The sequence below is a fragment of the Pipistrellus hanaki genome (assembly GCF_964339955.1).
Source record: "Pipistrellus hanaki genome assembly, chromosome: 8".
In the NCBI taxonomy this organism is placed as follows: Eukaryota; Metazoa; Chordata; class Mammalia; order Chiroptera; family Vespertilionidae; genus Pipistrellus; species Pipistrellus hanaki.
In genome coordinates, this window is record NC_140510.1 from 45,851,435 (window position 1) to 45,867,282 (window position 15,848).

The window sequence follows — 15,848 nt, forward strand, 5'->3', positions numbered from 1 at the left end:
TCCCCATTTGTTACTTATTCTTCTCCTTGAGTTACCGTCAGCCAGCCATCAAGTCCTGTTAGCTTTTATTCTGTGATGGTTCTTATCTGTCCTTCTTTCTTCTCCGTTCCAGTTTCTTAGTACAGTCCCACCCCGTGCTCTCCTCTTCTCCAACCCATTCTGCATTCCCCTCTGCCGGGCTCCTCAAGGTCAGCTGCTGCCTTCTCCGGCTTTGTATTCTCAGCGCCTAAAGGCACCTCATAAGCATCAATAAATGTTTGCCTTGTGAAAACCTGACAGACTAATCTTTCTTATGCACCAATTTCAGCATGTCAATCCCTTGCTCAGAAACCTTCACTAGATCTTACCCTGTCAACTTTGTATTTATCTACTTGCCTTTCAGCACTCAGGCCCTTATTTCTATCCAACTCTACAATCTTCTCTGCCCCCCAGGCCCGGCTCCAGCCCAAGTGGGTCCTGTCTTCTGGGTGCCTGGACACACCACTGTGCCCTTCCTCAGTGCTCTGTTTCCCTCTTCCCTCCGTCTTTCCAAATACTGCCTTCCCTCAAGGTCTGCCCAAGCCCTGCCTCCCCCATGAGGCTTTCCCTTTCTGCTCTTGCCTTCTTGACCCTCTCTGAATGCTGGTTGCCTGGATTGCTGATAAGCAGAGTGACCTTACGTTCCTGCTTCTCTGAAATAGCTCTGAAAGCACACGATCTGTCCTGTTGTCAGACACATTGGACTCAGAATCTGGGCATGAAAAATAGACGAAGATGGAGCTGCTCTGATTGCAGTGCGATAGATGGGCAGAGATCAGTCCTGCAGCACCACACCTCCTGCCCCAGCATCTTCTTGCAGCCCATTGATCAAGTCCCATCCCTTCATTTTACAGAGGAGGAGACGGAGGCAGCTTTGCCTAAGATCATATCTGGTTAGTGCCAGAGAAATAATTAGAGCTCACAGCTCCTGATTCCCAATGCTGGTGTTCTCTCCTAGAAACTGCCTCCTTTATAGTTTGTCTTGCTTTGGTGTCGAATACACCTGTGTAGAAGATAATAAACTCTACAGGACAACACTTGCCTGGTAGCTCTCGCTATGGATGAGATTTAAATGATATTAAATGCTAAATTCAGACTTATTGACTTGAATTCACGTTCATGTCACAGGTTTGAAATCTAGTGAAATTAGCCACGGTCTGTACTAAAACTTGAACCCAGTGCATGTGCGAGCGCGCGCGCATGCACACACACACCCTCACACACACACACACTAGAAAGGAACACAGAAATACAAATTTAATTTGGTGGCTGGTAGAACTATGAGTGAATTTCTTTTATTTAGACTCCATGTAAGGTTGGCAATTCAATAAAATTAACTGAAGTCTTGTTGTATTCAGTGCAACTGACAGCCTTTCTCTCCCCCCCCCCTTTATTTTCAATTTTCTTTTTTTAAATGTATTTTTTCTAATTCCAAAGTTTGCTGATTCCAATGTTCTGTCTTCTTGCAAGTTCCCTCTAATGTTTATTTTTAATTCAAAACCACCCCAGGCAATTGAGAGTCTAATTCGCATCAGAAATTTGTTATTAATAAAATCAGTGAAATGAAATTACACCATAATTTTAAACATGGTGGAGCATCTGCAGAAATATGGACCTTGCCTGAAGGGTTAGAATGTGCATATCCCATGTCGATATGCAGCACGAGTAAATCCCTTTAGCACGAGTAAATCCCTTTAGATAAGATGACTGTTGGATCTCAAAGATAGAGAATTCTTCAATTATGTTCAATAATAATATAAATCAATTTTTCAAAAAGAGACCATCCCCAAAGGACAGAGAACAAAGGCAAGAAAGAGGATGCTTTGAAGAAAGGTTTGAAAGAGATATGGTGTTGGGTGCGGCTTGTGGCTGGGAGCAGGCTAAGCTAAAGCCAGAGGGTCTGAAGATGCTGGCATCACAGAGCTGCCATCCTTTGAAAGGGAGATTCTGTGGCCTTTCTTCACTAGAATCAGGGACAGGGACCAAGAATTACGTGTGTGTGTGAGAGAGATATTGGTCTGATGTTTTTATTTCTTAACCCTGTAAGAGCTGGGGACAGTTTTAAAGAACCATCCTTGCCCTGGCCAGTTTGGCTCAGTAGATAGAGTGTTGGCCTGTGGACTGAAGGGTCCTGGGTTCGATTCCGGTCAAGGACACATGCCCGGGTTACAGGCTCAAACCCAGTGTGGGATGTGCAGGGGGCAGCCGATCAATGATTCTCTCTCATCATTGATGTTTCTATCTCTCTCTCCCTCTCCCTTCCTCTCTCTGAAATCAATAAAAAAAAATAAAAATAAAAAAAAGAACCATTCTTAACAAAACTTGCCAGATCATAGTCTAGTGCAAGGAGAGGAAATAAAACGCTGCTTTCAGAAATGTAAATTACAAGGAAATGGAAGGGTCATCTGTAGGTACTTCTTATGGGCCTTGTCTGGAATCTTCTTGTGTAGACTTGGTTGGACGGGGCCCTGACGTGCCCGGTAAGGTTGAGCACTTTGTGCGCTGTGCAGAAGCCAGGCTGAGGTGGTGAATCAAGCCTGGCTCCACTTACTTGGCTCTGCACTGACACGAGTCTGCCTCAGCCCACAGGAAGGGCACTTTCATCGAATTTACACAAAGCGAGATGGCCAAGCCGAGTGCCCAGAGGGTATGCCCTTGTCTGACTTGCACAAAGACACTGAGTAGGCTCACAGTGGCCTGGGATAGGGAAGGCTGAAGAGCCAGGGATAACAATACAGGAGGAAGATAACATAGAGGATTTAATAATCTTCTGGCATTACTGCCAGCGTTCCATCTTCCGCTTCTCCTCTGCTTCCCACCCTCCATCCTCAGTGATTGCTTCAAGCTCATGGCTTTGGCCTCCACTTAGATGCACAGGACTTGCAAACTTCTATCTTCAGCTCCAATTTCTCTCCTTAACTCCAGGACCGTCTGTCCAAAAACCTTTGTTGGAAATACCTACTTGGGTGGCCCTGATGCATCTTAAACCCAATATGTACTAAACTGTGTTCATTATCTCCCTTTCCCCAAACTTGTTCTACATACTTGGTCTTCCAAATCCTTATTCTCCTCTTTATTTCCCCTGCCAATGCTGGGTACAAGTCTAATAGCATAATAACAAATCTCTCCTTAATATGTTCTCTGCATTTCCTGCCTCTAAACTTTCCTCAATTTAATATGTCCTCCATTTATGCCACAGTAATTGTCCTAAAAAGAAAAAAAATTCAACCTCTCTCCTTAAAAACTCTGGTAGAAAGATCCTTTCTGAGGAAAATGTCTTATGATCTGGTCCCTGTATACCTCTCTGCAGCCTCAATTTCTACTTCTTTCTTTTTATTTTAAATATATTTTTATTGATTTTTTTTTTACAGAGAGGAAGGGAGAGAGATAGATAGCTAGAAATGTCGATGAGAGAGAAACACCAACCAGCTGCCTCTTGCACACCCCCTACCGGGGATGTGCCCGCAACCAACGTACATGCCCTTGACCAGAATCGAACCTGGGACCTTTCAGTCCGCAGACCGACGCTCTACCACTGAGCCAAACCGGTTTCGGCTCAATTTCTACTTCTACTCCCTTCCTATTTTATAATAACTGACCCAGAGCAGGCTGCACTCCAGCTCTTTCTGCCTTCCTCCGTGTTGATACCTCTGCCAGGGATGTCTTGCTCTCCTTGCCTACTACATTTTATGCACAATTTCATTTCCCCTTTGAGGGTTACTCACTCTTTCTCTTGTGGTACCTCAATGCCTTGTACTGTTTTGAAATATATTGCTTTACATGTCAACCTTCCCTCCTAGATGGGGTTCTGTGATGGTTAATTTTAGGTGTCCTCTTGACCGGGCTAAAGGATGCTAGAAAAACAGCATTTTTGGGTGTCTCTGCAGAGATGATACCAGGAGAGATTAGCACCAAATTGGTAGACTGAGTAAAGAAGATAGCCCTCACCAATGTGGGTTGGCATTATCTAAACTATTGAGGGCTTGAATAGAGCAAAAAGGTGAAGGAAGGGGGAATTTGTTTTTCACTTGAGGTGGGTCATTGATCTCTAGACCTAGGGCACCGACACTCCTGGTCCTTCCGTCTCAGAATGACATCTACAGCATTGACACCCCCTCCCCCCTTAGTTCTTATGCCTTTGGACTAGGATTGAATTATACCAGAGGCTTTTCTGAGTCTCCAGTTTGCAGATAGCATATTGTAGGATTTCTTTCTTTTTAAAAAATATGTTTTATTGATTTTTTTACAGAGAGGAAGATAGAGGATAGAGAGTTAGAAACATCTATCAGCTGCCTCTTGCACACCCCCTACTGGGGATGTGCCTGCAACCAAGGCACATGCCCTTGACCGGAATTGAACCTGGGACCTTTTAGTCTGCAGACCAATGCTCTATCCACTGAGCCAAACCGGTTTTGACTGTAGGATTTCTTGGCCTCCATAATTGCACGAGCCAATTCCTATAATAAATATCCTCTTAGATGTATCTGTCTATTTATATATTGTATTGCCTCTGTTTCTCTGGAGAAACCTGGCTAGCAGTAACTTCACTCCGTGAAGTCTTGGTTATCTATAGGTAATCCGTGCCTGTAAGTTTCTGGCTTCATCAGCCTGTGCCAATGTATACGTCCTATTCTATACTAGAATTGAAATAGCACAAGTCCCCTCCAGTCTACCAGAAACGGGCATTCTTTCAAATGGCCCTTTGTCTGTTTTTGAGGGGTTTTTAGGAGACCATTTCAGTCTCACCCCTACTCTGGTCGGGGGGTGTAGAAGACCCATGCAGATACTAGCCTACAACTGCTACCATCCTTGGAATTTGAATATCAAACGTAATCTCAGAACCCTCACCAAATCCCTGGTGGGTCTCTATATGGAGAATTTCTCAGCATCTCCAAGCTAGTGATAGACCACTGGACCTAAGACCAGCTAAGTCATTGGCTGCCTATGACCTATATGGCCTGGCCCCAAAAGTTTACTTTGGCAAATCAGATGCTCTTACTTAGAATTTGAAGTTCGAAACATGTTGCCAGTTGGTAGCAGAGGAAGAATGTCAAAGGATGCTAAATGGTAGTTCTAGGACCTGGCCAACCAAACCATAGATAAATCATTGTATTCAGAAGCCAGCAAAACTGTGCGTGAGCAGGGGAGTCCAGCTGGGGAGGTGTGGAAAGAAGCAGACATATGGAGAGTAACAGCAGCAGAGGGGAGCTTGAGACCTGCTGCTAATGTCTTTAAAAGACACCTCAAATTCAGAACACCCTGAGGCTTTAGTTCCCATCCCATGAGCAGTGCTGTATCATGGCTTAGTGTCAATCAGATCCTGTGACATCCTGACTCCTCCTTGCCTTTTATTTATTCCTTACCTTTTATTTATTCTTGCAATAACAATCCCTAGCCCCCCAGCGCCCCACCCGAAATAATCAGATTGAGCTCATCTCTGTTCTTTACATATCAACAAGCTGAGACTGTACCCTCAGCTTCCGAGGTACCATTACTGGTCCAAGTTACAATTGCTTGACTTTCTGTCTTAGGGTATTTTTTCCCAAGTGGCCCACGCTGAATGACACCATAGGGGTTTTAAAAAGAGAAAGAGCAATGTAAGTTGCTGTGGTCAAGCAAAGCTTCCTGGAAGAGCGAGAACTTTCTGGGGAGATGGCTAGAGGGGAGATATTGTAGGCCTGAGACAGAGCACATAAATAACCCTCGGTCATGCTAAGGGAAAGGTCAGTTAGAGAGCATTCATTTGAAATTGCGTGGGAATGCTGAAGGTATGAAAGTCTCCCATAAATTTTCAGGCTGCCAACAACCCGTCTCCAGTATCCCCAAGTCATCATTTGGATTAGTCTGACCCCCAAACTTGGGAACGACAAAGAATGACTGTTAAAGAAATCACCCTGCACCATGGAAGATGGAAAGGTAAAATTGTGCTGTAATAATCTTGCAGACAGAATAAATGTTGTAGTGGATTATTATGTTGTCTAAAAACAGTCTTTGTGAATGGGGAATGACACGTGAAATTTGCAGCTATTTTACTTTGCAGTGCTTCCATTTCCATTTATTTGGAGTGATGGTTACTCCGTTCCAATGCCTCCCCCTTTCCGTTATCGTGGCAGTGGGAAATAACCTGACAGGTGCACTCAGGAGCTCTCTCAAGGTACAGCCAGCAGAGTTCTCCAGAATTCTGGAAAGTTCCACTCTTTCAGCTGTGTTGGACAGAGAGGAGAGAAAGAGGGTGGGAGCTACAAAGAGAGAATGGGTAGCACTGGCCAGCAGTCATGGAGACAGACATTTGCGAAAAGGCATTTATGCAGAAACAGCCCCAGGGTGGAAGAGACACTTAAAGGGAAAGTAAAACCCTTTAATATGCTTGAGCTTTGTAGACTTAAATGTGGCTTATGTATCCTCTAAACCAGGGGTCCTCAAACTTTTTAAAGTGGGGGCCAGATCACAGTCCCTCAGAGAGCTGGAGGGCCGGACTATATGAACTACTAATTCCTACTGTAACACCTTGGCTGCGCTCACTGCCCAAAAAACCTGGCGGGCAGGATCAGACTCCCCTGGGGGCTGCATGTGGCCCGCGGGCCGTAGTTTGAAGACCCCTGCGTCTAAACCTAAACCTTCCCAGCCTTTTACATGAACTTTTAATATTTTATTTAGTTTGGGAAACTAGGCAGTATTCCCACTTTATTGGCTGATATGCTGGCTAGGCCTGCAACGTTTCCTAAGAGAGTATCTCCAGTGTTTGCCGTGGCGCTTTTGCTCATGCCGTTCCTTTGCCTGGAAGCTTTTCAATGCTGCTCACCCTGCAAGGCCCAGACAGAGCCAACCTCTCCTGCACAGCTTCCCTAGCAAACCCAGGGGAAGTCTTTCTTTTCTTACCATGTGCCAGTAATTACATCTGTGTGACCTGGGGGAGGCACAGCATTAACCATAATCTGCCTTGGATCATTTTCATATTCTTCTCTTAAACCATTGCCTGCATCTGTGTTTGTTACCTACGTTTGCCAGGCCACAAACATGTGGGGCTTTCACAGGAAGGCAACAATCGGTATTGTGTTTCTCAGGCTTTGTCCTCACCTGCAGAGGCAGGTCCTTCTGCCTCCCTGGAGATCATCCTCTTGAGTTTTGAGGGTCCCCAGGGTAGCCCATGGGTGGCCCTGAATACTGTCCTCTCCATCCTGCTGTGACTCTGGTCAGTGGTGTGGTCTCCTGATGAACCAGTGGTGTGGGCTCCTGATGAGCCAGTGGTGAGGGTTCCTGAGGAGCCAGTGCTGAGGGCTCCTGGTGAGGGTTCTCTGACTCTCAATGCTTGATGCCCAAAGAGATCTGGGAACTTGCTACTGCCGCTGCCTGCAAAGCCCAGGGCCACACTGAGCTGACCCTGCCCTGCCTATTCTGTGTACTCTGTGGGAGTCCCTCAATGGGCTGGCCTGAATTGGCCTCTCAGCTGAGTTGGGGGAAACCCCTGATTTTCATGCTATGTTGTTTTATGGGTGTAGACCAGAAGGACTGTGTTGTGTCATGGGTGTAGACCAGAAGGACTTTGCTCCCAATGTTTTATAGGTTTTTAGCTCCATAGCTCTTTCTCATTTTCTTTGCTGTCTCCTCCTCTTTGAATGCAGCGGGGAATCCACTGAGACTGTACCTTCAGCTTCTGAGATACCATTACTGGTCCAAGTTACAATTGCATAACGTTCTTAGAGCGCGTACTTTCTAGGAGACCTCTCAGGAATACTTTGCTGCAGGCAGGTGCAGGCTTTGACCCCTGCCCCCACAGAAACCTTGCAATGAACTCATGAGCTTGGCACTCCTGTATCCAGCTGAAGAAGCTAAAGCCCAGAGAGGTGAAATAACTTGCTAAAATTGCCTGGAAAAGTAGTGGTAGGACCAAGCTTCCCCGTGTTTCTTCCTCAGACCAGTGACTTCCAGCTCTTCCTCTTTTTATTTATTTATTTTTGTCAGTTTTTAATGTTATCTCATTAGCTTAAAAGGTGAATAATATTGTAATATGTGTTTCAAACCTTATTAAGCTCATTTATCTCAACGTGTTTACATAGAGCACAGATACAGGATTTCAAGTAACTTATGATAGAGGCCATTATCCATTTAAAAATAAGCTGCTTTCTTCCACAAAACCTGCCTTGAAAGACAAACCAGTTTTCTTTTATACTACATAAGAGCTAGATGCGAACTTTGGATGTGAATTTATTTCATTGTCAACTGTCGTGCTAAAGCTGGGAGGCACAAATATTCATAGTTCAGTTAAATGATACAAATAAAAAGCTTCAGTTTCTCTCAGACACAAATCAGAAACCTCCATCCATGTCTCTTACAGCAGTATGTCAGACTTGATTGTCCTGCCCAGTCACCTCTTCTTCTTTCCTTTCCCTTTTTTTTTTACATCCCTCTCCTTGCTGAAGAGTTTGATCACAACCACCTATTCTTTGTGTCCTTGTTTTTAGTGTAGGAATCATCTCGGCTGTATACAATATTACTGCCTTATGCGATGGGAACTGTACAAGACAGAGGCTGCCATCGTCCTATTTGAGTTGAACCCAGACTCTGCCCCTGTACTGAGCATCACGATTCCATTCTCTGGTGTACATTTTGTTTTTCTCAAGAAATGCATGAAGTCCAACTGCTGAGCAGACATCTTGAATCTCTGTAGCTGTAGGATTTCAACAGCCTTACTTTGGGGGATTTGCCTGCCCTCTGAGATGGTCTTCTTCTTATTTAAACAAGCAGGGTATCTATCTATCTATCTATCTATCTATCTATCTATGTATATGTATATGTATATGTATATGTATATGTATATGTATATGTATATATGTATGTATGTATGTATGTATATATATATATATATATATATATATATATATATATATATATATATATATATATATATAAAAGGCTAATATGCAAAGTATTCCCTCAGGAGTTCTACCGGGAGACTGGGAGTTTGATTGCTAGCTATGACATGTGCTGACCACCAGGGGGCAGCATGGAATGAAAGAAGGCTCCGGCAGGCAGCCAGAGGCCCCAATTGGTCCTAATCACCCCTCAGGCCTAGGGACCCTACCATGCACGAATTTCATGCATTGGGCCCCTAGGATACAAATAAACCTGTCCTGGTTGGCTGCTGCGAAAGCCATCTCTGCCCATGCCCACAGGGCTGAGACTCACCAGGTCTTCCTCTTTTTTAAACCAAATATGTCCCACCCTGGCCATTAGGTTAGAGCATTGTCCCGATATGCCAAGGTTGCACATTCAATCTCCTACATACAAGAATCAGCAAATGAATGCATAAATAAGAGTAACAACAAATTGATGTTTCTTTCTCTTCCTCAAATCAATCAATAAAAATATTTAAACCAGATATAACCCTTTCTTCAAGTGGAATCATTCAAGAAGCCCAACATGTAAAACAAATATGGGTTGGCCAATATAGGTGAGCATCAGCCTATGAACCAGGAGGTCATGCTTCCATTCCCGGTCAGAGCATATCCCCAGGTTGCGGGCCCAATCCCCCATAGGGGCTGTGTAGGAGGCAGCTGATCAGTGATTCTATTTCATCGTTGATGTTTCTATCACTCCCTCCCTCTCCCTTCCTTTCTGAAAGCAATAAAAATATATTTTAAAATATAAAACAAATATGGCTGGGGCTTCTCTAGATAAAAACAGGATGAATGTGGGGATTCCTTTAGCTCAGCAGCTGGGCCCTGAACTCTGTGTGAGGAGCAATTCCCAAAAGACTGCCCCTAGGGTACCCAGTCTCACCCAGAACACAGGTGAGCGAGCTCCCTATTGCATCAAAAAGGGAAATTTCCCACCTACCAGGATACAAGTTCATTTTTACACGGGCCAGCAAGAAACACAATTTTATCAGGTGGTGTTTTATTGTTTCTCTCCCCCTGCCATTTCTCTGTGTGTTTCATCCCTTCTTCTCTGCCAGCCTCTCTGGCGGAGCCTCTTTCATCCTGGCAGGTGGTCACCACGAGCCTCTCAGGAGAGGTAAAATGAGATGGAGAAACCATCAGAGGCCTCAGCTGCTCCAGGTGATGTTTGTACTGTCTCCCTCACCCTCCCACTGCGCTTCAGGTTTTCCATTCAGGCTCATGAATGCCACACCCAGGGCATTCCAGCTGAGCTCTGTGTAGCTGAGCCAAGAGTTTGTAGACAGCTGGAGGAAAAATGTGCTGAAGAAGCACGACCTCTGCGCTGTCACCCCAGTAGCTTGAGCCAGGGCTGGCATGACCTGGTGCTGAGATGGTCTGTGTGCCCTGCGCAGTGGGAAAACGTGAGGGAAGTGAGCAGCCCCCACTGCAGCAGCACCGAGAGCCTCTCTGGGTTGAGAATGACTGCAGGATGAGCAAGCATCAAGGATGCAGGATAGACTTGCAAAAGAGGAATGGTATGTGTGAGCCATTCACAGTGACTCATGGGATTTCCACCTGATGAAGGAATGCTGGCTTTTCCTGGACATGCTTTAGGAAATGCTCAACTCTAGAAAACCCTCACCCAAATGCCACACACTGCAAACTCCAGACTTCCTGTTTTTCAGAGAGAGGAAAAGACTGTAGAAGGGAGCTGGATCCCAAAATGACACTTGGAGGGACCTCCATGTTTCAGGTGTGGATTCTTGGTTTAAAATGGTTGTTGGCCCAGAGAGACTGTCTCATGAGTATGGCCACTTGCCTGCTCTTCCTGAGTCTGCACATTTAATGGCCGAGAGTTATTTCCGGGCCACCTTTCCAGGTGATGGCTCTGGCACCGGGATGAGTAACCCTAACTTACATTTCTATAGCAGTGTGTAGGTCCTGAGGCACTTTCCCATATAACATCAGACAGGATTCTGTGCAGGTAACAGAAATCACTTTATAGTTTAAGCAGAAAAAGATTTACTATAGAGGATTAGGTGCTTACAAGGAGCGGGCTTCAGGCTGGGCCTCCAGGAATGACTTTCAGAGCGGGAACCCAGAACTAGCTTGACCAGAGAGTGCCTACTTCTGCCACAGTCGGGAAGACAGTGCCAGAAATGTTGGCTCCAAGAATATATTCCCGTCATTGTAATCTGGGGATCAGGACTGCTGCCTCTAATGCCATGTGACTCCAGTTTTGATTTGCATGAGCAGAATGCATATTTCATGTCCACCCCTCTCTCTTCTTAACTTTTTAAATCCACGCCCTGTGCAAGGACATCCGCTTAGTAGGACTCAATTTACCCTAAAACAGTGGTCGGCAAACCTCGGCTCGCGAGCCACATGTGGCTCTTTGGCCCCTTGAGTGTTCAAACGCCACTTGTTCAAAATAGACTTATCCAGGCCGAAAACCGACTTCTGTGCATGGGCCATGAAATTTCCATCGCACTGTACGTGTGCACCCGCACGTGGTATTTTGTGTAAGAGCCACACTCAAGGGGCCAAAGAGCCGCATGTGGCTCTCAAGCCGTGGTTTGCCGACCACTGGCTAGAGAGACAATACATGGAGAGATGGGGAGGTGAGGGACTGTTGCCCTAAGCAAGTGTAGTTTGTGTTGGGATGTAAAGAATGCTACAGGTTAAAGTAGATCAGCGATTCTCAACCTTTCTAATGCCTCCACCCTTCAATGCAGTTCCTCATGTTGTGGTGACCCCCAACCATAAAATTATTTTCGTTGCTACTTCATAACTGTAATTTTGCTATTGGTAATGAATTGTAATGTAAATATCTGTGCTTTCTGATGAAGCTATGAGAGAAGGATGTTAAAGGCTGGAGAGGCTCCGGGGATAGACGGGCAAGCCCTATGGGCCCCAATAGGAAATTGGACTTTATCCCAAGAGCAATGAGAAGTAATTCAAGCATTTTATGGAGGGAAATGATTGGGGGAGGTGTGTGTGTGTGTGTGTGTGTGTGTGTGTTCTGACCCCATGCCTGTATTTGCTTATTATGGTCCACCATTTGCCACCAAACTATCGTTATTGTCATGTATTACTGAAGGGGTTTTATTTTTGAATCATTTGAATCCTTTCATTCCAAGCAACAGGAGAAAAAAAAAAAATGAACAGCACGAGGAGGTGCACAAGTCTGGGGAGTTACTTTTCGGGATTTTTACATTTGTATAAAGAAAGGCCTCTGGGGGAACCATTCATTTCCTTTAGCTGCTTTAGGATGTCAGGGAGGGCATTCAGTGTGAGCGGCTGGAAATGCTTCTGCACATTGTTCTGTGGGTGGAGCTCAAAAAGGTGTGGAAATGAATCAGCAGGCAAGGCCTCTGATCCTGCCTCTGGTCCTCTAGAAATTGGCGGCTGCTGGGCTGTGGGCCGGGTCAGCAGTAGCTTGGTGGAGCATGGGCCTCAGGGATCAGCAACCGAGGGGTTGGCAGCATGTGGATGAGGCTGTTCCAAAGAGATCAAAAGCATACATTTAAAAAACTGTCAGCTGTGACCGTATTCCAGAGAGACCACGCGTTTTAAAGAACCAGCCCCTGAGAGTCCAGGACTGGGCTTCTTCAGGAAGCCTTTCTTCCCAGAAGAGCCCAACTCTGCTGGCACCTTCCTCCCGCGGGTATGAATGCGGCATCGGCTGGCAGCCCCACCTCAGGGGAGACCCCGGCTCTGAGTCCCAGCTCTTAACCAGGAGGAGGGTTCCGTCAAGGAAGGCATCATGCTTTTTAAATGTCTTTGTATTCGTCTCAGCACCCGTCTTGGTCAGTTCCTGGAAAATATTCACGAATCCTGAGATATTTATTTATTTATTTATTTGACTTTTTATTGGGTCATGATGGCCACGGGGCAGGGTGTCCAGGGACCAGTCTTTAAGAGCCTTCGCTTAAACCAGTGGTCGGCAAACTCATTAGTCAACAGAGCCAAATATCAACAGTACAACAATTGAAAAATTTTTTTGAGAGCCACATTTTTTAAACTTAAACTTCTTCTAATGCCACTTCTTCAAAATAGACCCGCCCAGGCCGTGGTATTTTGTGGAAGAGCCACACTCAAGAGGCCAAAGAGCTGCATGTGGCTGGTGATCTGCGGTTTGCTGACCATTGGCTTAAACTAAACCTCCAACAGGGCTTTCAGCCATGACCTTTATCTGAACACCCAGGAGGGTTGTCCACACTGGCCTGAGGCCAAGCGGCCAAGTGCAGGAAGTGTGCTTTGCAAGGTTACACCTGAACAGCGAGTGGAAGCAACTGCAGTCCTTTTGGCCTCTCCCTTCCTGCAGGGCTGTGCAGTCAGAGCTGGTCTGCAGGTGCGTTTTAAGGCACAGTATTAAAAATTGCTAAGGTAGGGGACCCTGTAGATGTGATTTGGCTCACATGCTGTCTGCCTTTCAATGCCACCTTTACCCACCTGTGGAAAGTTTGGGATTATGGTGAACAGGTTTCCCTTTGTATGAATGAACAACGAGGGTGTGTAAAGGCTTGGTGCTCTGAAACCTACTTCTTTGCTTAATTCAAGCACCCCTGGTTATCCCGGCTTCTCCATCTATAACTGCCCAATGGGAACGCAAATCCCAGAGAATCACTTCTGTTTATATTTGGGGGATTCTCAAAGAACTAGATACTAAGAAACCAAAGCATTACCCATTTTTTTTTCCATTGAAAAGGATAAAAATGAAGTGATAAACGATGAATGAAGTAAAACGTTATGGACAGATGGTGCCATCAAATTCATAGAGATAAGCAGTAGAATGGTAGGTACCAGGCCTGGGAGGAGTGAGAATGGTGAGGGATTGTTTACTGAGTACAGGATTCCAGTTTGGGGAGATGGAAAATTGCTGGAGATAGATGGTTGCACAACAACATGAATGTACTTTATGCCCCTGAACTACTCACTTAAACTAGTGAAATTTATGCTATGTATATTTTGCCACAATAAAAAATAAGCCATTTTGAACAGAACATTGTCTCATTGAAAAGACACTAAACTTGGCTTTTAACTCGAGTGCTGTGTGTATTTAAAAGTAACCAGTTTCCTGAAAACATAACTCACTCCTGGCCAAGAGGTCCTTTTCCTGTGCATTTGTGCATCCTGAAGCCGGCTCCACGGTGTGGTCAGGAAGTAGTGACTCATGGGGTCTTTATGACAGATTCCTGAGTCACACACACACACACACACACACACACACACACACACACACACGTCCCGCCCCGCCCTGCCCCCTCCCCCTTCAAATGGGCCTCTAAGTCAGGCAGTGATTTGGGCACCGGTGAAATGTGCCTGGGCACGGCAGGAGGCCGCCTGGTGCCCATTGCCAGGCACGTTCCTAAGCAGCCTCTCTCTCCTGTGGCTTAGTAATAGGCTGAAGCCGTGGCCACAGCTGCCAACCCCAGGCCCCACATTGCTTTTCTGTCTCTCCTTAAAGGCCGGCCTGAATGGCAGCAGCAGTGGAGAGCAGTTGGTTACTGAAAGCACCTGGTGCCCATTTGGCCACTGTGGCCACGCCTGTTTCAGGAGCCTCTTCTCATCCGACATGAGTGACGCTGGGTGTGGGCATGTGAAATGGCTGGCGTGTGTGGTGGGCGGCCCAGTCAGGTTAACCACAGGCTGGTCTTACATCTTCCTGGTGGTCATGAGGTTTGGGAGCTACTCAGTTACATTATCGGATGAAGGACTGACCTAGTTGTCAGGAGCCCTGAGTTTAGACTTGGTTCTGCCACTAACTGGTTTTGTTTGCGAAGTAAATCATGTAAGCTCTCAGGCCTCGGTTTCCTCCTAGATCAGGATTGGCTGCATCCAGCTCATGTGTCAACCAACCCTCCTTTGCGCACAGCAGACACAACAGCACTGTCTGCGGCTGAGCTCAAATTCGAACTCATGTCCTCCTCAGACAGCACTCTCCATACCTCTTTCCATGAATTGGAGTTAGCATTTAAGATGACAACTATTTGTCATTTTAAAGGCTAAATTGTTGGTTCTCAATACCCACTACACATGGGAATCACTGAAGAGTGTTCACAAAATACAGGTGTTGGAACCTTACCAATATGGATTCTGATGTAATAAATCTGAGATCGATACATCTTAAAAGTATCCAGGTGCCTGGCCTGTGTGGCTAAGTGGACTTAGCATTGTCTTATGCACCAAGAGGTCACCGGTTTGATTTCCCAGTTAGAGCATGTGTCTGGGCTGTGGGCTCAGTCCCCAGTGGGGGGCATGTAGGAGGCAGCCAATGGGTGATTCTCTCTCATCATTGATATTTCTCTCTTTCCCTTCTTCTCTATCTAAAAAATGAATTTAAAAACTATTAAAAAAATATCTCCAGGTGTTTCTAATGTGTAGCCAGGCTTGAGGCTCTCTGGGAGAGATGGTCCTCACTGAGGCCCCTCTTCGAGCTGACATCCAGTCTCTCTGTGAACAAGTGTAGGCGTTAAGATGGTGGACATGATGGGGCCAGGTGGACCACGCTCTGGTGGCAAGAACATTAAGGTTGAGACTTGGGATACCTTGTTGTTGTTTCTCGATGTCATACCTAATTCACGTGTGACCTTGAGTGAGTTATCTTTTTTGAGCTTTAGATTCTATGTGTATAAATTAGGAATAATAATCTCTTGAACTTTGATTTTTGATATATTTGAAAAGGATGAAATGGTAAAAGATATATGAGGAAAGGGATACATAAAGGGCTACATAAATTATTCCATTTTAATAACCCAACTGCCCCCAAATACCTTTAAAATCTTTTTCAAAATAACAATTGTGAGGTTCCAGTGAGGTAGTGCACATAATAACAGTACCCAGCATGATGTACGGTAGGTGAGCAATAAAATGCTTGTCTGAAAATTTGATGAAGATTATTGCACTAATTAATCACCAGTGGAGTTTTATGTGCCTTCCAGGAAGGAT